The following is a 25,218-nucleotide window of genomic DNA, read 5'->3' as shown; positions in this document are numbered from 1 at the left end:
CTAAGATAAGTAAGAACCTGATTAATCATCTATGGGGTAGGCTGGGTTGGTACTTCCTTATCCCGAATCTGCTCATTTTCCCCTTCTTCACCCTCTCTCACTACCTCATTATCGGTGGAGGAGTCACTGCTCTATTCCTAGCTGGACTAGGTGTTTGTCTTCTGCCTCTAGTGGGCGTCCTTCTGCGACCCCTACCACGACCTCTTGCCACTGCTCCTCCTCGAGTTACAGCCCCAATGATTGGCTCAGACGCACCATGTCTTCCCGGTGTTGGTGTTGGCACAGTTGTTGCTCTAGTTCTGACCATCTGTGAAATAGAGTGAGAAGGTCAGATATCAATTTGTATCACCCAGATACCAATTGGATCCATGTAATAGCACGAAAGATAGAAAGAATGGAGTTTTCCTAAAGTATTATAGCATGTCGAAGAAAAGTAAAGGCGTCCCCATACCGTTTCTCAAGACTCTACTAGACTCGTCCTTGTGTGATGAGATCAACGAACCTATAGCTCTGATACCAAGTTTGTCACGACCCAAAATAATTCGTGAGTGGCACCCACACTTACCTCCTTAGGTGGGCGAACCAACACATCTAAACCCCAACATATACCAATAGTTCAACTATAAATAATATAAATAATGCGGAATCTCCAAAAGATACTAAGCAACAATTTAAATAAGTTTCTAAAGTTTAATACTTATCATCCCAAAATCTGATAGTCATCACATCAAGGACATCAATTTATAAATTATCAAGTCTAAAGTGTTTAAGAAAACCAAAATAAGCAAAAAGATGGTTCATTTCCGAAATTCAAAGACATAAGACGTGAATGAGAGAATCCAGCACGAGCTAGAATTAATAGCTCACCCTGAACTCTGATGTGCTGGAGACTGGCTAGAGCTGAGGGTGATTCGAATTCGATGGTACACTTGCTACACTTCACAAAAGAACAGAGAAGAAAATACAAGTAGGGGTCAGTACAAGGAACACGTACTGAGTAGGTATTATCGGTCAACTCAAAATAGAATTCAACATATATTGAATAATAATATAAAATCAACTACAATACTTAACAGGTGGCAAGCAACAAACACATGAAACATTGACAACAACACCATAATAGGTACACCATCAATCACAACATCAAGCACACCCATGAGGACTTAGGCCTCCACGCCATACTCATTTGGAAAATAAGCTCTTTGAGATTAAGTTTATTAAGTTACTTCAAGATTTCTTTCCTTTAATGTTGTTGTGTCTGAACGTGATACTCCGATCCCATATGTCGTGTCGGAATGTGACACTCCGATCCCATAATACCGGGTCGGAACGTGACACTCCGCTCCAACTATCTCATTATTTTACTTCATCAAATCTTTTTTATTCAAGGGGTCATTTTAATAGAGAGGGTTCAAGATTAGAAATTCAACAGTTCATAATTTTAGGCCAACCACAAACCACACAATCAAAACATACAACCACACAATCAAGTACATAGGAGACTTAACAATATCACACAATACATATCAATCCCTATTTAGAGTTTATCTATCAAATAGAAATAAACCATAACCTACCTCCATCGAAGAATTGAAGTCAAGTAATTACTTCTCCAATGTCTTTCCTTTCCTTATTGCCTCCGAACCTTTCCAATCTATCAAGTATGTATATGCACAATTTGTAAGTTAACGAGTCTATAAACACTCATTAGTCTATGTTTAGCCTAGACCCAAAAACTCACCTAATTATATAATCAATTTCCCAAAATTCAAACCTAAGGGTATATCTTAATTCCTCCCATTAACATCACTTTAATGTAACTTATATAATATACTATACCTTATATTTAATTACCTATCTCAATATATTGAGTTTTAGTTTAAACAATGGTAAACCTGAACGATACCAGTGGCAGCTGACACATGAGACCACAATTGACTAACCAAAGAAACTAACAGGAACACAGAAATCCAGGAGACATTTTTAGAATATTTCACCTAATATAAGCGTTTAATAAGCTCCTCTAATTAATTTATAAGGTTATGAACATAAAGAAATTCTGATTATAATGTATATTGTGAAGATATAAAAATACTTCACTGCAATATATGCAATCCAAGGTCTAACATACAGAAACCCAACTTTTCTATCACCTTTACCTGGCACCTGGCAGCATTTATACCATGCCTAACTTACATGAACAACTAACACGTTTTCCATACAATTGTTATACCTTAACATTAACCAAATTAACCTAACTAATATTATCTAATTACAGTAAAATTCATTCATCTCAAATCACAAATTCCTACCAACATTATAATCACTAACATAAATTCTTGACCATCAAGATGCCATAATTATCCCCCAATTATGTTACTGCCTTTACCCGAACAAACCCACAACAAATTAGTACGTACCATTTTCATATCAACAAATTATCAACTCCAATCAGCACGTTCCTCAACTTTGCACTATTTGATTTCTCTTTAATCTTTTTTCACTATTCATCATAAAGACCCACTAACGATAATTAATCCACGATTATACATATTAACTATTAACAAAGAAGATTACCTCTAAAAGAACTCCAAGTTGATCTTTGGTGTAGCCGCGCACGACTAAACCTTCCTATCACTTGGTTTTTACGCGTCTATATTTCTTCTTTTCTACAGATTAGTTATCACCCTAATTGTATACTTTAAAATTATAAAAATGACCCACTATTAATTTTAAAGTTATCTCCTTTAACCCCAAGTAACTCAATTATTAAAACTACCCCACTAATTTCATAATTATAATTATGAATAGTCCAAAACACCCATTTAAAATCTATTAAAAAAATATTTATGAAATAAAAAGCTCTAGTATTCAAAATGACCAAAAGAGTCGTTACATATTGAAGAGGAATATTGTAGGTAAATGAATGGAGATGAAGAGTTGATTTGGTTCTTGTGGAATAAACTCAATGGAAGATGAATTAACATGAATATTTGGTAGGAAGATAATTAGTACAAAAAAAAGTCAAGATCGTATATTGATAGGTGAAATTTTGGTAAACCAAAAATTGGTTTCACATGTTTAACCTTTACATTTTTAGTGATGTCATGGATGACATCAACATGATGAATTTATTCCTATAAATAGGTAGCTCTTAATTCATTTTCAAATAATCATCTCACTTGCCTTCTCACCTTCTAATACATTTGTTATTCTCATCCTTGTAGAATTTCACTTGTATTCTTTGTAAAGTAAAATAAATATTGGTATCGTTGTTCTTTACTGGACGTAGAATCATTTTGATTTGAACCACGTTAAATATTATTATTCTTCCTTATTCTTTTTTTTCACATTTTCGCTAACAAATAATGTTTAAGATGTTACAATGATTTTAAGAGGAATAATGCTACAAAGAAATATTTCGTATGGAGCACTTAAAAATCACTCCAATATGCAGCACTTCACCATTTCAATATTAAAATGCTTAACTCACCAACAAATTTATTGTTGACTAGTTTGTGGGAATGTGTGTTGCACATTTACCTCAAAGTCTTATGAATCTTGCCTCGATTCAAACATGAATATGCAAAGAAAATGTAAAAAACAGATTGTAAATAATAATTACAATGCATAAAAAAGTAAAATATAACATCAAACTCATAAGGGCAAACAAAAATCTTTAATAGTGACTTTAAAAAAATTGATATGCAAATGAGAAATTTGTGATCTATGAAAGGAAAAAAGAAGCATAATAGGCTTATATTTATACTATTACATATAGTGACTCATAAAATTCGTTTTTCAATATTATTAAAAACTATTAAAATTACATGTGCTTCGCGTGAAAATTTAATATCACCAAACATATATAATAATACTTAAAACCTATGAGTCACTTAAACAAAAACACTATATTATCTTACATCAAAGATTAATAATGTAAAGGAAATGCAAATTATTACATCTTATCATTTATCCTTAATAACATAAGCATAAATTAGTGGCAGTAAAAATATATACCAATTTGTAACATAATAATGGTGTCAACATGAGTAAAGTACACAAATATTTAATTGTGAAGAAAAAGTAGAAAGAAGAGGAGGTTCAGAATTTTCATTGCTTTAAAATGAGAGGAAATATTTTTGTTTATAGACAACAAAATGGTACTGTGAATAAATATTTATTTGGTCTTATCGGAAAGGTTACAACTATTTGGAAATGCAACTCTTTAGAAATGTCAATCTTTCATAAAAATCACAATTTTTCATAAAAGTCGCAACTATTCATTAAAGTCGCAAGTTTTCATAAAAGTCACAACTTTTTATAAAAGTCACAGCTTTATATATAAGTAGCAACACTTCATTAAAGTCGCAATTTTTCAAAAAGTCACATTTTTTTCATAAATATCATAAATGTTTATGAAAGAAGAAGAGTAATTTTGGAAATAAATAAATTAATAATGATATATATTTATTAATGGTTGAATAACTAAGAGAGTAACTTTTGGTCTTCTCTAAGTGAAGGTTGAAAGGTTGAATCAATAAATATGATGACTTTTAGAATAGAGAAAATAGACAAATGTTTTTCTAATTTATTATCAAATTCTTAACTTCTCACTTATACTTTAGGGGGTTTTATTACCCTCCTAAACTTTGTAAGAACAAAATATATACCATTCTAAAATTAGACAACCACATTCTCAACATGTAGTGATGCACACATTTTCCTCCTCCTTGTCGTTCTTCTCCTTCTTTTCCTTCTCCTTCTCCTACTTCTCCTTCTTCTACTCCTCCTCCTCCTCCTCCTCCTTCTTCTTTTCTCTTCTTGTTCTTATCTCTTTTATATTCATTCCCTTCTTCCAAATCAGTCACCCACGAAAAATGTTAATAAAAGATAAAATAATCATACGATTAATAGTATCCTCAGAATTTTTTATATAATATATTATTAAAAAACCGAAAAGCTTAGCAGACATAGCTATATGTAATATTTAAATATACTAAAAGCTGCCTATAGGTATAATATTCTAATAAAATATATTAAATTGTGTTTAATAATATTAATTTAATGTGCTAAAATAAATAAGTTAATTATTATATTATTAAGTGCATGAAGTTATAAAATCAAGATTATAAGAAGAAGACAAGAGAAGTAAATGTAGGAGAAGACTTTCGTCTTATTTAAATATATGTAAATTTAATCTATATATCATATAATAGTGAATGAATAACCCTATTTATAAATTGAGAAATCATTCCAAAAGTCACCATATTAAGTATCATAATAAATAGATACATTCTTATTCAAAAAGGTTCATGAAACCTAGTGAATATGAATGGTTGTTCATGTACTAACTTTATGGACTATCCACTTATTCAATTGATTTATAACACATGATATATTTTATTTGTTATTTTAATTATAAAATTATTACATTTTAAATTAACGTGCGAACATATATACTAATTTTGATTATCAGATATTTAATTTATTAAGTAACGTAAACATTTAAATTTATCTTAGTAGTAATACCGTAATTTAACTTTTACCTATAACTCTTCCCACTATTAAAATATTATATGAAGATATGATAACTAAAATTCATACCATCACTCTTACTCATTAACTAAAATATAAACATTGATGTTGAGATAAAAATATGAATTTCATATGCACAAATAAGACATATACATACAAAGTGTAAGAAATGAATGTAGACAACTCAATTATCAAAGAGTAAAATATGAATCATTTTAATTACAGATACATTTATGATTCATCTAACCAAATATTCCCTAAGAATGTCTGGAGAGGTTTCTTGGATCTATTTAATGAAGCATCCACCTTCTGCTGAAGTTGAAGCTTTGTAAAACATATTTTCATAACCTCCAATTCAATTGAGTAGATGTGCTAGATTCAAATGTCAATTTAAGACATATTCAACAATCTCATGTTCAACGCAACCCATGGAAGTCTCTAATGTTGCCGAAGAATGACTATATCTTCAAACTGCTACATATCGGAATAAGAAAGCTGGATATATCTATATGTACAAATAAATGTCAGCTTGAATTCCAGATCTTCAACAAACATTAATGACAACGTTTTCACAAAGAGCAGAAAATAACACCTGCCAAAAGACTAAATGTTATATATACTGCTATTTAATTTTCAAAGCCATACTTCTACCATGCAATATTTCATTTTATACAGGCACCTAACAAAGCTACAGATCAGAATAATTTCTTAAAAATAAACTTTCAGATATAAGCTATATATTGACGACATACCGGTCAGTTGTTTGGTTCCTCTTCCTCTCTGATCACTTCTTCATTTTCTTTTCCTCTTTCCATGATTGTAAAATTTCTTTCTTTTCCGACCAAGTTCCTCTGAGTACCAACATGAAACTGCAGAAAAAATCATTGAAGGAAACTGATTTGCAGATATAGGGTGTGTTTGGTATGAAGAAAAATGTTATCCACGGAAACTGTTTTCCTAGAAAATTTTTTCTAGAAAACAAGTAGATATTTGACTTATTTTCTTATGTTTAGTTGGTGATTAGAAGATATTTTTCGAAAAAAATATTTTAGTGTTTATTTTTTGAGTAAAAAATATTTTTGGAAAATATCTTTTATTTTTTACTAGCGTAAAAAATAAGTTGAATTTTTTTAAAAGAATAAACTTAAAAAAAAATTCATGGTGGGGGTGGAGGCTGGTAGGGGACTAGTGGGCTGGGATGGGTGGGTTGGGGGCTGGTAGGCGTGAGTGGGTAGGGAAAGGTTGGAAGAGAGTTTTGAAAAATGTTTTCATTAAGTATTGAAGGGAAGTTATTTTCCTTAAGTTTGAGGAAAATAAGTTGATTTGGAAAACATTTTTCAAAATATTTGATCCAACCAAAATGAGAAAATTGAAAAAAACATTTTTCGGAAAATGTTTTCCTCCATACCAAACACATCCATAGACTTTGCTTGTTGTCGAGCTGATTGCATTACTTTTTTCTACCATTTTTCACATGAAAGTATTTCTTCCTGTAGTACTTATTAGCATTTTTATTTTCGGAAGATGAAAAAAAAGAATAAAATTATTCATATTAAGTTATGTTGAGATATTAAACATGGTTAAAACAACAAATGATACATATAGAGAAACTATTTTGTCCAATGCAGTACTTTAAATGCAATTAGTCTCTAACACCAAGTCCCATTTATACAAGAAAAACAGAATCTATCACTACAAATATTTTTCCTGTTTTTATGTCTCATATATCATTTTATCGACCTATCTCCATAATGGTCATTTCATTTCCTCTAATGATATATTATGGTATACAGAACTCAATATATGGCTTGTAGCTGCTAGGGCCCTGATTAAGGGAAACCTCTGCTTTCCAGGAGTTTATCATACCCATTGTAGGCTATAAGAATTAATCAAAACTCTCTTTGTTTCAATAAAAAGAACATGAAAATCAAAAAGTATTACGTATTTTTTTTTCTCAAACTCCACCAAATAAAAGGTAGCATATATCTTCTCAGCATAAGAGAGCTCAAGACTCATTTAGGTCCACAGACATGAAGCTCGTCCCCTCCCCTCATATCTTCAGCATAGTGCTTAATCTCCAGAGCGGAATCTTTAAGTTGAGGGCTCTGCCAGATATTGATAATTTTTAAAGAAGCAATATCCGAAACTAGGAGGGATCTCCTTAAGCTTATGACATACCCATAAATGTAACTTCTCAAGTACGGGAAAGCATTCCTCTCCAACCTCCCACTTAGCAAGAGTCGCTCCACTTAACTTCAAAAATTTGAGATTATCAAAGGTGTCATCCTCCTTCATTTTCAATTCTTCCCCCAGGATGATCGAGTCTAAAAGGGTCGGCTCTTCAAGGTTGGGCAGTATTCCTATTGTTGATAGTGACTCGGATGTCAGAGGAAACTCACCCAACAACAATTTTTTCAAACTCGAAGGGAAGTGAAAATCCCACGGACGTGTGTCAATACAGAGGGCCCATTTTCATTTGTGTTTGAACTTTCAAACTCTACTTTGAGGGATTCTAGTTCATTTAGGAAATCCAACTTCGAGAACCAATATCGCTCTATTGAAAAATCCCATGATTCCTTGAGACTAAATGAAAGCTGTTGAAGATTGGGAAACATTTTTAAAATATCATCTGTGTCTTTCAAGTAGGTGAGGTCGAATTTCTCTAAAAATCTCAAGTTCTGTAATCTTGTAGGCTCTGTTGTTAGTATTGGTTCATCTACATCCAAATCAAAGAAAGAACCAGCTTTTATGCTCAACACTTGCAACTTCAAGAGAGTCCAAATTCTCGCTAGTAGTACCAAAGGTGGTCTTTTATTTTCCACAATTAGAGTTTCTAGATTGAAAAGGTTAGAGAAAGACGAAGGCAGAGCTTTAACTTCTGTCTTTAAGTTATGAACCAACATGCATATTTCATTTAGCAAAGAATCTTTCACCATGATAAAAGAGCTTTCCAGGATCAATACTCTAAGTAGCCTCAAGTGTCTTAGGTGAAATGTATTAGAAAGACAATCGTCCAGCTCATCTCCAGTTATCATCAATGAATAAAGGTGTTTACAAGAATGCCTTTTCTTTTTTGTATCGATCGGGAGAAAATTAAGCCCAAAGTGCTCCATGTGATAATTGATGGTCATTTGACGTGGCAACAAATCTGAAAAGGTGACTTGAACTTATCAATTCAAACAATTTCTCCTCTCTTGCTTTTATCATACAAAAGTCATGCACAAGATCATGAAGTAGGCAAGTCGAGTAATAACCTATCTCACTGAAAAAAATTACTAAACTCTACTAGAAATTAAAGTGTCAAAATAGAAATCCATCATTTCTTCTACACTCTTCATCTCTGTCGGTTCCACAAGTCCTTCAGTAAGCTGTAAAATTTTCAATTCATAGATTGTTATTGCACTATCCTTCTGTAAACTTGTAAGGTAAAGGAAGCATAGCTTCAGTTGATCTGGTAAATGGTCATAACTTTATTCTATAACCTTCATCACTTCCACTTTATTGTTGAAAATAAAGGAACTCAAATGATTTCGAACTTCAAGCTACACATCTTTTCTCTTTTTCTTCCTTGCTAAGACTCCAACTATCAGATCAACCACCAAAGGAAGGCCTTTACAATTTTGTGCTATTTCTTTTCCAACATCCAAAAGTTCATACAGGCAACTCTTGTTTCCAAGTACCCTTTCCTCAAGTAATTCCCAACTTTCTTCTGATCTATGTGATACGCTCAAACTTTCTTCTCAAATAAGAAGTAAATCGGTCGTGTCAAGTAACCTAACTAGTGAGGTTGGGATCGTTCCCACGAGGAAAATAGTTTAGACTTACCTTCAATTTATTACTACTAATGTTCAGTCAATTACTTTCTTGGAAAGCAAAAATGATAAAAGGGGGTTTCTATTCCTAAATAAATAAAATAACTAGCGAAATAAAAAGGAGACAATTAACAGCTTCGAATGTTGGAGTTTAATCAATTAATCAAAGTAACTAGGGTTTATGTGTTCGCTACAGGTTCATAACTTGCTAATTCTAACTATAACAATTCTTTCCTAGTATCTTGCATGCAAAGTGATAAGTTATGTATTTCTAAATCCTTGGTCTGGCATCTAGAAAATGTCACTCCGCACCTTGGTCCGGCTACGTGTGTTGCTATCCTAACCCTTAGATTTACCTCATATTAAGCATCATATTCGATATTTGACTAAGTTATTACCTCGTACCAATCGATACTAGCCTATTAGATAGTGTACACTAAATCTATGTTGATAATTCTTTTCCTATTATCTACCTCCTTGGTCCGGCAAGTAGCATTAAGGCGAGTTCTAACGTTGGTCATCCGTTAAAAAGACTTCTAAGCGAAAGAATTATTAATACATGCAAGACACTATTCTAGAATTGTTTTTTTAGTTAGGTTTTACCTCATTATTTGCCTATGGTTCCCACAACCCTAGTTATGGAGTTTAGTTACCCATAGTCATAATCACAATATTGAAATATATGATATAAGAATTCATGTACTTACTTCAATGAGAAAGAGTAAAATCCAAAAGTTCGCTTGATTAATCAACAAAAACCACCAACAATTACTTACAAGAATCTCAAAGTAATCAAGAATCTCACAAAAAGTCTAATGATAATCAAAGGCCTAACCAAATAATCCGGAGTCTAACAATGGTCCAGAGTCTAACCTCAAAAACGAGGTTTTTCGAACTATTTATAGAAAATAAAAACCTAATTAAACAAGGACTCTATTTGCTGGAAATCTGTCATAACGGGGCTGGGTCGACGGACATCGCGACGGATCGTCGTGGTCACGACGGACCGTCATGGACTCCGTCGTCCCATACTTGTGCAATTTCTTTTGCTGCTCTCTTCATTACCCTCGGCGGCAAGTATGACTGATCGTCACAGGCACAACGGTCAGTCTAGGGTCTTCATTCCGAAACACTTAAACTCTTGGAATATCGGTACTGGGGCTACTTCTCTGAACTTCATGATGAACCTGCAGGACAGACCGTCATACACACGACGGACCATCATGGACTCCGTAACCCCACACTTGGTCATACTTCCCCATCTTCCTTCAGCAGCTGCACTACGCTGCCACCTACGGACCGTCACAAGCTCCGTAGGCGGTCTCTTCTGCATTTCTTCGCTCAAAAACCTCAGCATTTATCTATGGATAGATTTCCTGCAAATAAGGAGAAACTTATATAAAAATTAGCACAAAAAGGCTTTTGGACACACTAAAATTAAGGAAAAAGTATTAATAATACCGTGAAACCACGGTATATCACTATGCAATCGAATGTTAAAAGGATCACTATGTCGTTTTCCATGCAAAGCCACTTTCTTATCTCGAGTAGTAAAAATAATTCTACTACCTTTCTCAACATGTGGAAATGGTCTTGTTAACTCATCCCATGTTGTAGTATCCCACAAGTCATCTAAGACAATAAGATACCTCTTTTTATATAGTTGTGTCCGTAGCTTATCAGCAACATCAACATTGTCATTCAATTTCAAATCAGAGCTAGTAACTTGATTAAACATTTTATCCAACAACTTCTTTTCGTCATATTCTTGGCCGACTATGCACCATGCACGAATATCGAAATGTCTAGAAACTGATTTATCATTGTATACTTTGTACGCCAAAGTAGTTTTACCTGAACCTAGCATACCAGTGATTGAAATGACATCTAGATCTGTCGGTCCATTGGTGAGCTTGTTAAATATCCAATTTCTCTCCTCCTTAAAACCTACTATCATTTTATCTGATGTCAATGACTTGCTCTCAACTCGTTTCTCCTGTGAGTTTACAACAACAAGACCCCTGTTCTTGGGAGTCTTCTCAAGTAAATGGGAGATGTCTTTTTTGATAAGCTTCATCTTTTTTATGGAAAAGGGAAGTGAGAAATAAGATGTAAGAGACCATTATCTCTAATAATTATTAAATCAATAACATCTTTTGCCTCATATGCCACAACTTGAACATGTCCCACAGATCTTTGTACAATTCTTGCTCAATATTCATGAAAGAAGATCTTATGAATTCTCCATCTTCTTTCACCTGCTCTATTTCTTCCTTTATCAAGGCAATTAAATAAGTATTGGAATCTAGCAAATCATTTAAGTGCCTGTGTAGCATATGCATAAAGAGCATTCAATCACTCATGGGGAAACAACATTGAGGTGAGTCCGGGGCTTTCAAATAAGCATGTTTGAGATCTTCCTTGAAAAGTTCAATATTTTCCAGCAAGTTTACAGAGTTGCACGGTTTGTTTCATCGGTACTCTCTTTATTCTTTGATTTCTTTTCTAAGTCATGAACAAGAGTGGATACCTTCCTAAAGTAAGTGCTCCAACACGTTCCAAAAGATCAAATAGTTTGTCATGATGAATAAAGTCCTTGGGAGCATCAAAAAGAATTATCTAATGGAAGTTGAGTTAATAACTTTTGATAATGACAAATACTTTTGATGTCATCAATTATGAACCAGGTTAATTTATATTAAAACCAGACATCATCTCACCTATAAATATCAGATGTTGACTCAGTCATGAACCAAGTTCATTTATTAAATTAGTTGTCGTTCTATTGAAAAGAGGCGAAGGACAAATATTAAGGCACAAATGTATTTATGGATAAAAAATGAATATAATAATTTCCATAAATAAGACAAAACCTTTTCGTAAAAGGTTGTCTACTTTATATGAAGACAAAACCTTTTTTGAAAAGGTTGCGTATAACAGATAAAGAAAGCAATTCTTTTTCATATTAAAGAAGGATACAGAAATTAGAATCATTATCAACTTCAAAGAGAGGAAATAATTCTTGTTCAAAAGTCTATATAAACAGAGATTTCAAGACAAGGACAACAGTTCTTTGCAATCGAAGAAAGTGTGAGGCGAGGCGAAGAGAGAGGCAGCAAAGAGCGTTTTTGTGAGTTTTGTGTGTTTTGTAAACCTGTGAGCTTTGTTCTTAGTAATATCATTAGCGTGTGTGATTGTAAACAAGAAGTGGGTTAGGCTTCTTGTGGAGAGAGGAGATTAGTGAGTAAGTTTGCAATAAGTGGGTTTGACTTTCTGTAAATTTAGAGAATTCGATTAGAGTTAATCAAAAATTGTAATTGAGTAAGAAAAAGTAATAAAACGTAGTTGAGTTTTTCCTTCCTTGAGATAGAAAGGTTTTAGTTATAGTATATTGTTTTAATTAACTCTTTTCTTAGGCAAACAACCAAGAACCTGGTTCTTGATTTAGGGGTAAGGTTTCGTCAATTGGTATCAGAGCGGGATCTTTTCACTAAAATATTAACATCTTTAAAAGTAAATGGCAGCACCACCTACCCCCAAGAAGGAGCTTCTCAAACTCGACACACACTGTTCAAAGGAAAATACTATGGATGGTGGAAGAATCGCATGATGGATCATATGATAGGAGAAAATCCTGATCTCTGGAGTGTAGTCTTAGATGGTCCTACTATTTCTATGAAAAAAGGGCCTGATGGAGAAACAATGGTACCAAAGGAGAGAAAGGAGTGGGATGCCGCAGATAAACTGACAATTCAAAATAATACAAAATCTAAGAAAATTCTAATTTGTGGCATAGGACCAGACGAATACAACATGATCTCTTTTTGTCAAGATGTCAAGTCAATCTGGGAAACCTTGTAGACCGCACATGAAGGAACAACTCAGGTTAAGAAATCAAATATTGACAATTTGAATAGACAATACAAACTATTTAGAATGATGGAAGGAGAAACTATTCAAGATATGCACACTAGATTCACTGCTGTCATCAATGGAATTTACTCTCTAGAAGCAGTAATTCTAAACGAAAAGGCAGTCAAAAAACTCTTGAGCGTCTTACCCGAATCATGGGAAAGTAAAGTTGAAGAAATTACAGAAGCACATGACTTATATAAGCTTACTACACCTCTGAAGATTTTGAGGATGAAAACATCGCACTCATGGCCAAAAGATTCTCCCAATTGTTAAAAAGGGGACAAACATTTAAAAAAAGGAGTTCACAGAAGAATATTGAAAACTCAAGAGAACAATTGTGTCATAAATGTGGTAGTCTAGACCACTTTATAAAATTCTGTCCACTATGGGCCTTAGAATACAAGAAGACAGATATATTCCCAATAACCGAAGAATGAAAAATCAAGAGGCCGACATATTCATAAAAAGGCACTCGCTGCAATGGGAGGCATATCTGAAGATGAATCTGAGAATGAAGAAATCGAGAATCAATCTCTACTTGCAATAAAGCAAGAAGACAAATACGACTTTCTTGCATTAGTAGCAGTAACTGAAGAAGCAGACAAAGAAAGTACTTGGCAAGCACAAGATACAATTCATGCTCTAATGGCTGGTTCAGATTCCGAGGAAGAAGAAGAAGACCAAAACAATCACGTTAGCTCAACTTTATCTAAAGAAAACTTGGAAATCTATACTAAAAGAGAGCTAAAGTTACTTTTGGAAACTGTAATTAAGGCATATGAGTCAACCTGCCGTGAAAAAGAACTGCTAATGGAAGATTATGCATCTCTAAGAGAAGAAAACATGACTCTAGAACAACAAAATTGTTCCCTGCTCAATAAACAAGTAGAATTAGAAAAAGATTTAAACTCTAGCTTCTTAAAAAATCAAGCCTTACAAAAGAAACTGAACACGACTGAACAAGAAGCAGAGAACCAGTATGTGGTGGAACAGGTCCTCCATAATTCTCGATAGTCTCCATAAAAGTGAATCTAGTTTAAGACATGGAATAGGTTTTCTGAAACAAAAAATCCTAACATAGACTGTATATGCTCTTACTGTGGCTTGACAGGACATAAGAGTCATGCATATGACATAAAAAAATTGCTAACTTCCCCTGCGTCCCGGTGGACCCGGCCCGGTTGAACTGGCTGGTTCGCAAAATCCCCCCCCCCCCCTCTTTTTTTTTTAAAAAAAATAAAAAACTGACCGTTTAGATCCGTTGGGGAAACGGCTAGTGCCCCCCCCCCCCCCCCCCCCAACGGATTTATGCCCCTTTTTGTGTTCCCAAACACCCCCTACCAGCCCCCTACTTTTAAAACTTTATTTTAAACCCTCAAGTTATAATAATTACACTTTAACCCATTTTTAATACTATAAATACACTTATCTCCTACTATTTCTTACAAAATCATCTATTCTCATTTCTCTCATCTATTTTCTATATCCTATCAACTCTCAACTCTCAAGTGTCAATCTTAATTTCTATTCAATTTTAATTCTTATATTATTAGATTTCGTATATTTCAATTTTCAATTCAAAATTTTCATATTATATCAATAAATATAATTGTATTATCTCATATTTGTTATCAAGTAATGGTTGGAGACTTGGAGATATAAATTACAAGTTACAACAAATCACAAGCTTCAACAATCGGTTTAACATCTACTATTAACGCAGACGTTTAGTACATTCGTTTCATAATATTTATATTTTATTATTCTCCTTTACTTTTGTGTTATTATTTTTATATTACACTTTGTGTATATATATATATATATATATATATATATATATATATATATATATAAAATTAAGAATGAGTTCTAGCAAAAAAATAGTGGTAAAGGAAAAGAGAAAGCACAAGATAGCGAAGAAAGTAGACTTTGTAAATTATTTAATTTTGGTAAAAACAAAATAGTAAAGAAAAAAAGTGTGGTAAAAGTGGTGGTCAACGAGTAGAGTTAGATTTAACATAAATGATTCTACTTATGTTTATGATACTCCTTATAATATTGATTCAAATGTTCAACTCGATCACGAAAGTTTACAACGACGTTATGGTAATATTAATCCTAATGTTGATGAAAATTCAGGTGAAGAAGTAGAAGCTGATTTGGGAGAAGAGGAGTTAGATGAAACACCTACTAGTCCGGTAACTGAAGTTCCAAATGAGACTATCAATTTATCGGAGCAAAATTTGGACATCGGCCCCTTATACCTCCCACAAGGGAGAAGGTGAAGTATCAACGACCTAAAACTTCTATTGTGTGGCAATTTATGACTTTTTATAAAGAAAATAGTGTTGCTATTTGTAATAAGTGTAAGCAACCTTTTAAACATAAACAAGGGGGGGTCAAGGTGGAACGGGGTGATTAAATAGACATTTGTTATCTTGTGTGCCGATTCAATATAAAGAAGCTAAGCATTAGACAATAGAAAAAAGGGAATTTCAATTAATGAATTAGATATTACCGGTAATGCATCGATAGGGTCTTCTAACATGGTTCAAGGAACATTAGATCCTTTTAACCCCGCTTGTCCAATAACACAATATAAATATAATAAGGATTTAGCTAAAATGGTTTCTGTTTGTGGTTTGCCTTATAGTTTTTCTTCAAATCCCGTTTTTGTTAAATATATTCAACAAACTTATAATCCGGATTATAAAGGCTTTTCAAGAAATACTGTTAAAACTGATGTTTCTGAATATCAAGGTAAACATTGTCAATTTCTTCGTTCTCTATTTAGCATATTAGATAGTAGAGTATCTATAACATCGAACATGGGTCGTAGTGTTAATGGAAAATATTATTTAACTATTACTGCACATTGGATTGATCATAATTGGAATTTGCAAAAAAAAAATTATAAGTTATAAACTATGTATAGAGAAAAAAACTGGTGCATATTTAGCTTCAAATATTTTAAGTGTTTTAGATTATTACATGATTATAGATAAAATGATGTCTGTCGCATTAGATAATGCATCTAATAATACAAATGCTGCTAACATGTTAAAAGTTAGATTATGTCCAATTGACAATAAAGTTTATCATGTTAGATGTGTTGCACATATATTAAATTTAGTTGTACAAGATGGTATTTCATTATTTGATTGTGGTAGCGTAAAATTTGAATATGTTGTTACCTGGATTTTTCATACAAACAATGCTGCTAGAATTAGGGAATTTAATGAGCGTTGTTCACTATGTGAATTGTCACCTAGAAAAATTCCAAAACATATTAAAATAAGGTGGAATTCTCTTTACGAAATGCTTTCGGATTCTTATAAATATAGAAGACCCATACAAATGGTTTTTAATGCTCATAATGCTGACCCATTAGATAGAATTTGTGATGAAGATTGGGAAGAAACTAAAGAACTATTACAATTTTTAAGACTTTTTTATGATGCTACTACCATGTTTTCGGGAATTTATTATCCTACTATTTCATCCGTATTAATAAATATTTGTGCTCTTTCAATTCAATTTTGTAAATATTAAAAAATAGATAAATTTAGAGTTGCAATTGAAGGTATGATTGAAAAATTTAATTTTTTTTTTAATTCCTCAAGTTTTTTTAACGGCTACTTTACTTCATCATGCTTATAAATTACAAGGTGTGCAAGGCCTTGTCGACACTTTTTATGAAACTTTAGAAATTTTACCGGAAGAAATTCCAAATTGTCAAGCGTGTAAGTCTAGCATAAAAGTAGAAGCAAAAGTTTTGTATGAAAAATATAGAACTACTGAAAATTTTCAAGGAGAAGTTGGTCAAACTTCTAATGTTGAGATTGATTCATCAGTTCCAATTTCATGTTATATGCGAGGTTTTCTTGGTCTTAATTCTACTAACCGTGATGATTTTGAAGAATATCTTAATCAATCTTTAGAATCATTGGAAATCAAAGATGGCAATGAAGTTTATTAGGATGGTGGAGTAGGCGAAGCGATACATTTCCAACTTTGACCAAAATGGTTCGTAATATTCTAGCTATTCAAGCTTCATCAGTTGCATCGGAGGTTGCTTTCAGTGCGGCAAGGTTTCAAATTGGTGATCATAGACATTCATCGGCGGAAGAAAGTTTAGAAACAACAGTTTTATTTAGAGACTGGTGCAATGCCGAAAGGAGGAATAACAATTTGCCAAAGTTAAGTAAAAAACAAGCAAGTTGGATCAAAACACAAATTGAATGCAGTGATGATGAATTAGAGGCACAAGAATTTCTAACAAGTTTGCCAACACCGGAGGATATCACCATCGATATGATGCGACAATTAGAATTAAATTTTAAAGGAGAAAACAGATATTTTTAGATTTCATTCGAGAACTAATTGAAACAGAACCCTTCCTAGAAGGTGGCTGCGTAAAATTAGTTACTCATCTAACTGTAACAAATATTGGTTTTACGTATGAGGACTTATTGAAACAGAACCCTTCCTAGAAGGTGGCTGCGCAGATTCGTTACTCCACTAATATTTGTTAATTGTAAGTTGTAACTTCTAAGTTCTATTGAATAAATTTGAAGGTTTTAACTTTTGTTCAAGTTTTTTTTATACAATTATTGTTTTGCATTTTAATTTTAATATATACAATTGAATATATACTAAAGTACTAAACTAATTTTAAAATACATAATTTAAAATTTACAATTTACATTACTTTAAAATATTTAAATTACAAATTTAAACTTCTCAAATTTGAAATTTAAAACTTTAAAGTTGAAACTTGAAATTTGAAACATGAATCTTAAAATTTGAAAATTGAAAATTTAAATTTGAAAATTTATTTTGATATTTGAAAATCAAAAATTAAATTTAAAATTTATTAGCTAAAGACGTATCATTTCAATAAAAATATATAAATATTTTAAAAAAAGAATCCCCCGTCCCATGCCATCTCATCCCGTCCCGTCCTCCCAAATCCCATCCCATCCCGTATATATAGTGGGACAGGATGGGACCTATTTTTGTCCCCCCAATCCCGGTCCCGTGTCAAATCCCCTCTCCCCTTCCCCCGTCCCGTCCTGTCCCCCTTCGTCCCGTCCCCCAGTCCCCTTCCCCGTCCCCTTGCCAGCCCTATTTTACACCAAAGGGAATGGTTAGCACCACAAAACCTCTAGAGATACTTCAAATAGACTTATGTGGACCAATGCGTTGTGATAAGTAGAGGAGACAAAAGCTACATTCTTGTAATAGTTGATGACTAGTCAAGGTTTACTTGGACTATGTTTTTGGCAAATAAAAGATGAAACTTATGAAGTATTTGAAATATTTGTCAGACTAGTTCAGAAGAAACTCAATACAGAGGTCATTAACATAAGATCAGATCATGGTTGAGAGTTTGAAAACTAAAAATTCTTAAATTTTTGCAGTACAAATGGAATTGATCACAATTTTTCTGCACCAAGAACTCCACAACAAAATGGTGTAGTTGAGCATAAAAAACAGAACTCTTGAAGATGTCGCTAAAACCATGCTAATCGCAAGCAAAATACCACAACTCTATTGGGCAGAGGCCATAAACAGTGCTTGTTATCTGATAAACAGGTGCACAATAAGGACCTTTTTGAATAAAATCCCTTATGAACTACTTAAAGGAAGAAAGCCTAGCTTAGCACATCTTCGACCATTTGGATGCATATGTTACGTGCACAATAATGGAAAGGATAATTTGGGAAAATTTGATGCCAAAAGTGATGAAGGAATATTCTTAGGACATTCAACACAAAGCAAAGCATATAAAGTACTCAACAAAAGAACAAATCGAGTGGAAGAAAGCATGCATGTTATTTTTTATGAAGGCATAGTAGAAGAATTGAATAATCCTGTTGAAGATCCTCCAGAACCATTGGAAGATTTACAATCAGATGAGGATAATAACACAAATAAGTCAAATCCTCAAGAAATTGAAAATACACCAACAGAGACAGAAAGAGAAACAACAGATACTCCAACATCTGAATCAACTCCAAATCCTCAGGTTCATGGCTGGAAACATCAAAGTTCTCATCCCATTCAAAACATCCTCACACCATTGGAATCAGGGATCCATACCAGATCTAGAGTATGAAATATGTGTGCCTTCTTAGCTTATCTATCTCTAATTGTTCCCAAAAATATTAAAGAAGCCTTAGGAGATGCATACTGGATTATTGCTATGCTAGAATAATTGAGCCAGTTTGAAAGAAGCAAAGTCTGGAACCTAGTTCCCAGACCACATCATCGAACTGTCATAGGTACTCGATGGGTTTTCAGAAACAAACTAGATGACCAAGGTCATATCACTAGGAACAAAGCTCGACTAGTGGTTCAAGGTTACAACCAAGAAGAATGAATCGACTATGATGAAACCTTTGCACCAGTGGCAAGAATGGAAGTTATAAGAATGTTAATTGCTTTTGCAGCCCATATAGAATTCAAACTCTATCAGATGGATGTAAAAAGTGCATTTTTGAATGGTTTTCTACAAGAAGAAGTATTTGTGAAACAACCTCCCTGGTTTTGAGGACCCGGATAAACCTGAACATGTCTACAAATTAGAAAAATCATTGTACGGACTAAAGCAAGCTCCAAGAGCATGGTATGATCGCCTATCCACATTCCTTCTAACACATGGTTACTCCCGTGGAAAAATAGACAATACTCTCTTTCTTAAAAAAACAAGGTTCAGATATGCTCATTGTACAAATTTATGTCGACGACATCATATTTGGTGGAACTGACCCCTCACTTGGAATTGAGTTTGCAAAACTCATGAGTACTGAATTTGAGATGAGTATGATAAGAGAACTAACTTTCTTCCTAGGTCTTCAAATTGATCAATCTCCTACAGGAACATCCATTCATCAACAGAAGTACATTCATGAACTACTGAAAAAATTTCACATGCATGAATCAATGATAATTGACACTCCCATTGGCACTACAACAAAGTTAGACAAAGATGAAGCAGGTTCTCCAGTCAATGATACAAAATACAGAGGTATGATTGGATCACTCTTGTACCTAACTGCAAGCAGACCCGACATTATGTTTAGTTTTGGACTTTGTGCACAATTTCAGTCATGTCCTAAAGAATCTCATCTAAAAGCAGTAAAGAGAATACTTAGGTATCTCAAAGGTTCTGTGAACCTGATGCTATGGTACCCATCAGGAGACTCATTTGATTTAATAGGATTTGCTAATGTTGAATATGCCGGATACATAGTTGACCAAAAAAGTACATCTGGAATGGCTAACTTTCAAGTCCATGTCTTGTCTCATGGGCCACTAGAAAACAAAATTCAGTTGCCCTTTCTACAGCAGAGGCAGAATATGCAGCAGTTGTATCTTGTTGTGCATAATTAATATGTATAAAGCAAAATTTAGAAGACTTTGGGATTAAGACAGATTGCATTCCTATTATGTGTGATAACACTAGTGCTATTAATATGGCAAAGAACCCGGTCCAACACAAACGCACTAAACATATTGACATTTGACATCACTTTTTGAGAGACAATGTTGAAAAATGATTTATCATAATAAAATTTTGAGCTACTGAGGATCAAATTGCTCACATTTTTACTAAGGCTCCTGGGCGAAAATCATTCCTTAAAAATCGTCTATCTCTGGGACTCGTGCTTCAGAACTAAAAGAACTGGGTTCTACTCACCACCGACTCAGGTTCTTATATTTTCAACCTTGTTCTCGTATTTAACTTTTTGTTTGGGAGGGAAATACATAGAGTCACATTAAAACTCCAACGTCTCTTCGATGTGACTGCAGTCGTTTCAAATTCCTTTCAGGGCTGTTCAATATACCGATTCATCATCATTACCCTTCTATTCCCCATAAAACCTTTTATCTTCCCCCCCCCCCCCCCACACACACACAAATGGCTTCCTCTCTCCTTCTCGTCGACTACTCCGATAATGAACCTACCTTCACATCGGGAACTCTGGCATTTACTTAGGGGGAACCCAGTACACCACTATCACAATCTTTTTCCTCCATTCTCCTAGAAAACCCCAAACCTCTAACCCTATTTCATCGCCTCCGGAAACTATGACCTCCTCTAACTCTCCTCAAATACATACAATCCCTTCGTCTACACCAATTCCACGACGTCCTCGCAAGTATATTGCTGTCAAACGAAAGGCAATTCATACTCCTCGCACTCGACAAGCAAGTCAAGCCCATCTAGAGATGTTGGCAGAATCTACCAATAAACGCCGTCGTACTAGTAAGTCACCTGTTTGCTCCTCTTCCACCCCTGTTATTTCTGAGTCTGATGAAGACATTCTAGAATCTGCCCGTTCTTCACAATCTCCCTCTTCTAAAACCCTAACCAAAAACAAAATTAAATTTCTTGCCATGGGAAGGGAGACTTATTTTAAATCACAAAAAATCTTGAGAGGGCGAACAATTCATCCAGAAATCAGGGATCATACTACAATCAAAAATTTTTTGTCACTACTTGCAGTACATGGATGGGTAGATATTTTACTTCACTCTGATAACATAATATTTAACATAAAAGTGCCTGAGTTTTATGCAAATTTGACAATGATTGATGATTCAGTACTTTCATTGTCTGTTCATGGTATAGATATAGTTTTTGACAAAACTAAATTAGGGGCAATACTTATTTTTTGTTGCATAGGTTTGGAAGAATATCACTTGGGTAAAGATGAAAATTGCGCATTAACTTCAAAATTTACACAAGGGAGGGTCAGTGGTCGATCGTGAAAAGTACTGAAAGGAGAAATGTCTCCTTTTCACAAATTAGTGTTTGAAGTAGTTCACAAAGGTATTATTCCAAGAGGAGAAAGGAGACATGAAACTAACTTTCGAGATATGGGTCTTGGTCATGCTTTGGATACCATGCGTCCTATTAATTGGCCTTCCCTTAAAATTAAACATATGGTTAGAATAGTGGATCCTAAGAAACCTCATCAATTAGCTTATGGGAACTTGTTGACTACAGTGTTTAAAGAATTTGGTGTATATTTGAAGGATGGTCGGTCTTTGAGTAAATATGATATGTTTACTCAAACTACTCTTGCTGAATGTAATCTTTTGGATGCTGCTGCTGATCAAGATCCTATCGTTCTGCTGGTCCAATCACTGCTCTTATTTCTGAGCTTAATGAGGCTCAAGCTCAAAATGTGTTACTCAAATATGAAGTTACTTTTCTTCAGGCTCAGTTGGCTACTTCTCAGGGGGAAGTTAGGAGATTAAAAGATCAACTTATTCAACAGCAAATTGATAACAATGCTCGTGTGGATCATATACTTCATGCTTTTTCTAGGCCTTAGTTAATGACTTTTCTGTTCTATATTCAGACAATATTAATGGCTCTTGGTTGTATTGCTGTTATAGCTTTTGTGGATATCTTATGGTAGATCCTTATATTTTAATGTTGTGGATATGTTTTGGCTCTATATTGCTGATATGTCAAAAGGGGAAACAATTTCTAAAAACTGGTGTTATTATGGGTATTATTTATCATCATCAAAAAGGGGGAATTTGATGGAAGTTGTGTTAATAACTTTTGATAATGACAAATACTTTTGATGTCATCAATTATTTGAACCAGGTTAATTTATATTAAAACCAGATATCATCTCACCTATAAATATCATATGTTGGCTCACTTATGAACCAGGTTCATTTATTAAATCAGTTGTCGTTCATTTGAAAAAAGGCAAAGGACAAATATTAAGGCACATATGTATTTATGGATAAAAAATTAATATAATAATTTCCATAAATAAATAATACAAAATCTTTTCGTAAAAGGTTGTCTACTTTATATGAAGACAAAACCTTTTTTGAAAAGGTTGCGTATAACAGATAAAAGAAAGCAATTCTTTTTCATATCAAAGAAGGATACAGAAGTCAGAATCATTATCAACTTCAAAGAGAGGAAATAATTCTTGTTCAAAAGTCTATATAAACAGAGATTTTAAGACAAAGACAGCAGTTCTTTGCAATCGAAGAAAGTGTGACGCGAGACGAAGAGAGAGGCAGCAAAGAGCATTTTTGTGAGTTTTGTGTGTTTTGGTAACTTGTGAGATTTGTTCTTAGTAAGATCGTAAGCTTGTGTGATTGTAAACAAGAAGTGGGTTTGGCTTCTTGTGGAGAGAGGAGGTTAGTGAGTAAGTTTGCAAGAAGTGGGTTTGGCTTTTTGTAAATTTAGAGAATTCGATTAGAGTTAATCGAAAATTGTAATTGAGTAAGAAAAAATAATAAAACGTGGTTGAGTTTTTCCTTCCTTGAGATAGAAGGTTTTAGTTAAAGTATATTGTTATAATTAACTCTTTTCTTAGGCAAACAATCAAGAACCTGGTTCTTGATTTAGGGGTAAGGTTTCTTCATTATCAACAGGAACTCTATCATGACATGAATGTTTCGAGCTCCTAAAGTGCTAGGGGCAATGACATTTACCATGTACTCTTGTAGGTGAATGGCATATTCTCTAAGAATATCCGTAGAGGTTTGCCGGAGCTTCTTAGTGAAACATTCAACTTCTGCTGGAGTTGAGGCTTTCAAATTTGTATAACATATGTGCATGACCTCTAGTTCAATTGGAGTAATCTTCATGAGTAGACGAGCTAGATTGAAGAGTCGACAGTCTTCATCAGTTTGATCATTCAAAAGGAAGAGTCCTACTTTCTCAGCCATAGGCTGAAGCTGAGGCAACATATATTCAACAATGTCGTGCTCAAAGTAACCATTCACTATCTACCTATGAAAATCTCTTATGTTGCCACATACATTCTGAAGAATCCCATATTGAGTTACTGATTGAAAAAACTGTTCAACACATTACTTAGATAGTTGATGGAGGTTAAGGAGAAGGAAGTCCAACTGCTCCTCAGTCATGGTGGTACTCGATGTAGAATGATGACATGAGTTGATACAATCATCGATATTATCCATTAGACTAGAAAGAACATGATGCATGTCGTATTTATCCTAATCCATATCAAAGTCCACATTTAACTTCCACATTGATGTCATATACGAAAGTGGTCGAAGTAGATTCTCAACCTCTTTGTTTTTTCAATCCATTTTATCTTTAAACTCTTCTAAACCAAAATAAGAAAAATGGACATATGTACAAATAAATGCTAGGCCATATTTCAGCATTTCAATTAGATCCACATCAATCTCTATTTGATTATCTTCCTTCTTTAACATCTCTACGAAATCCAGAACATTAATAATGTCCTTAAAATCAGAAAATGAAACCTACCAAATTATGACCAAATGTTATACAATAAAAATTTCATAGCCACATAACTACCACTCTATACCGGTAATTTGCAAAACAATGATAATGTAATGACCCGATTGCTCATTTTTAGAGTCGTGAGTTTACCATTTTATCTCTCCCTATATTGTCCCTGAGTAATTTTTGAATGAATTTTGAAATTTGTTTCAAGTTTTGAGTGAAAAAGTTATAAATTATGGAAATTTTGGAAGGCTAAAGTTGTTAAAAAGTAGTTTACGTGTCTTTTAGAGTTTCGAGTCTTGAAATGGAATTCTGTTGATTCCATCCATTCCGGAATGTAGATTTTGGTCAAAAAGAGTTGTGATTTTCAGATTCAGACTCTTTTTGTGGATTTGAGATCCGACGTTGAAAATTTGTGATATTTAGACTTTGGATTGACTTTGGTTAATATTTGAGGTTTGGATATGCAGATCGGAATTTTGACAATTCCATTGGATTCGGCGGATGATTTTAGGATTTAGAGAGGTCTTTTGGTTGAATTTTTGGAGATGTCGAGCTTAATTTGATCTCTTTAGGAGTTGCGTTCGTTTCATGTGGCATTCACGAATTTTGGGTCAAGGAGACTTCAGATTCATGTAGGATAATTTCATTAAGTTCAGACTGTCGTGTTTAGTCAAGTTG

General features: G+C 33.6%; 1 pseudogene; it reads right to left on the bottom strand.

Moving 5' to 3' along the window:
• Nucleotides 1-7,550: 7,550 nt before the first annotated feature.
• LOC109120298 (putative late blight resistance protein homolog R1A-3) lies at nt 7,551-24,503 on the bottom strand (annotated as a pseudogene).
• Between the last annotated feature and the right edge of the window lie 715 nt (nt 24,504-25,218).

Source organism: Solanum lycopersicum, chromosome 5 (genome assembly GCF_036512215.1).
Source record: "Solanum lycopersicum chromosome 5, SLM_r2.1".
Lineage (NCBI taxonomy): Eukaryota > Viridiplantae > Streptophyta > Magnoliopsida > Solanales > Solanaceae > Solanum > Solanum lycopersicum.
The sequence above is the reverse complement of the archived record's forward strand: the minus strand, read 5'-3'. Positions and strand labels throughout refer to the sequence as shown.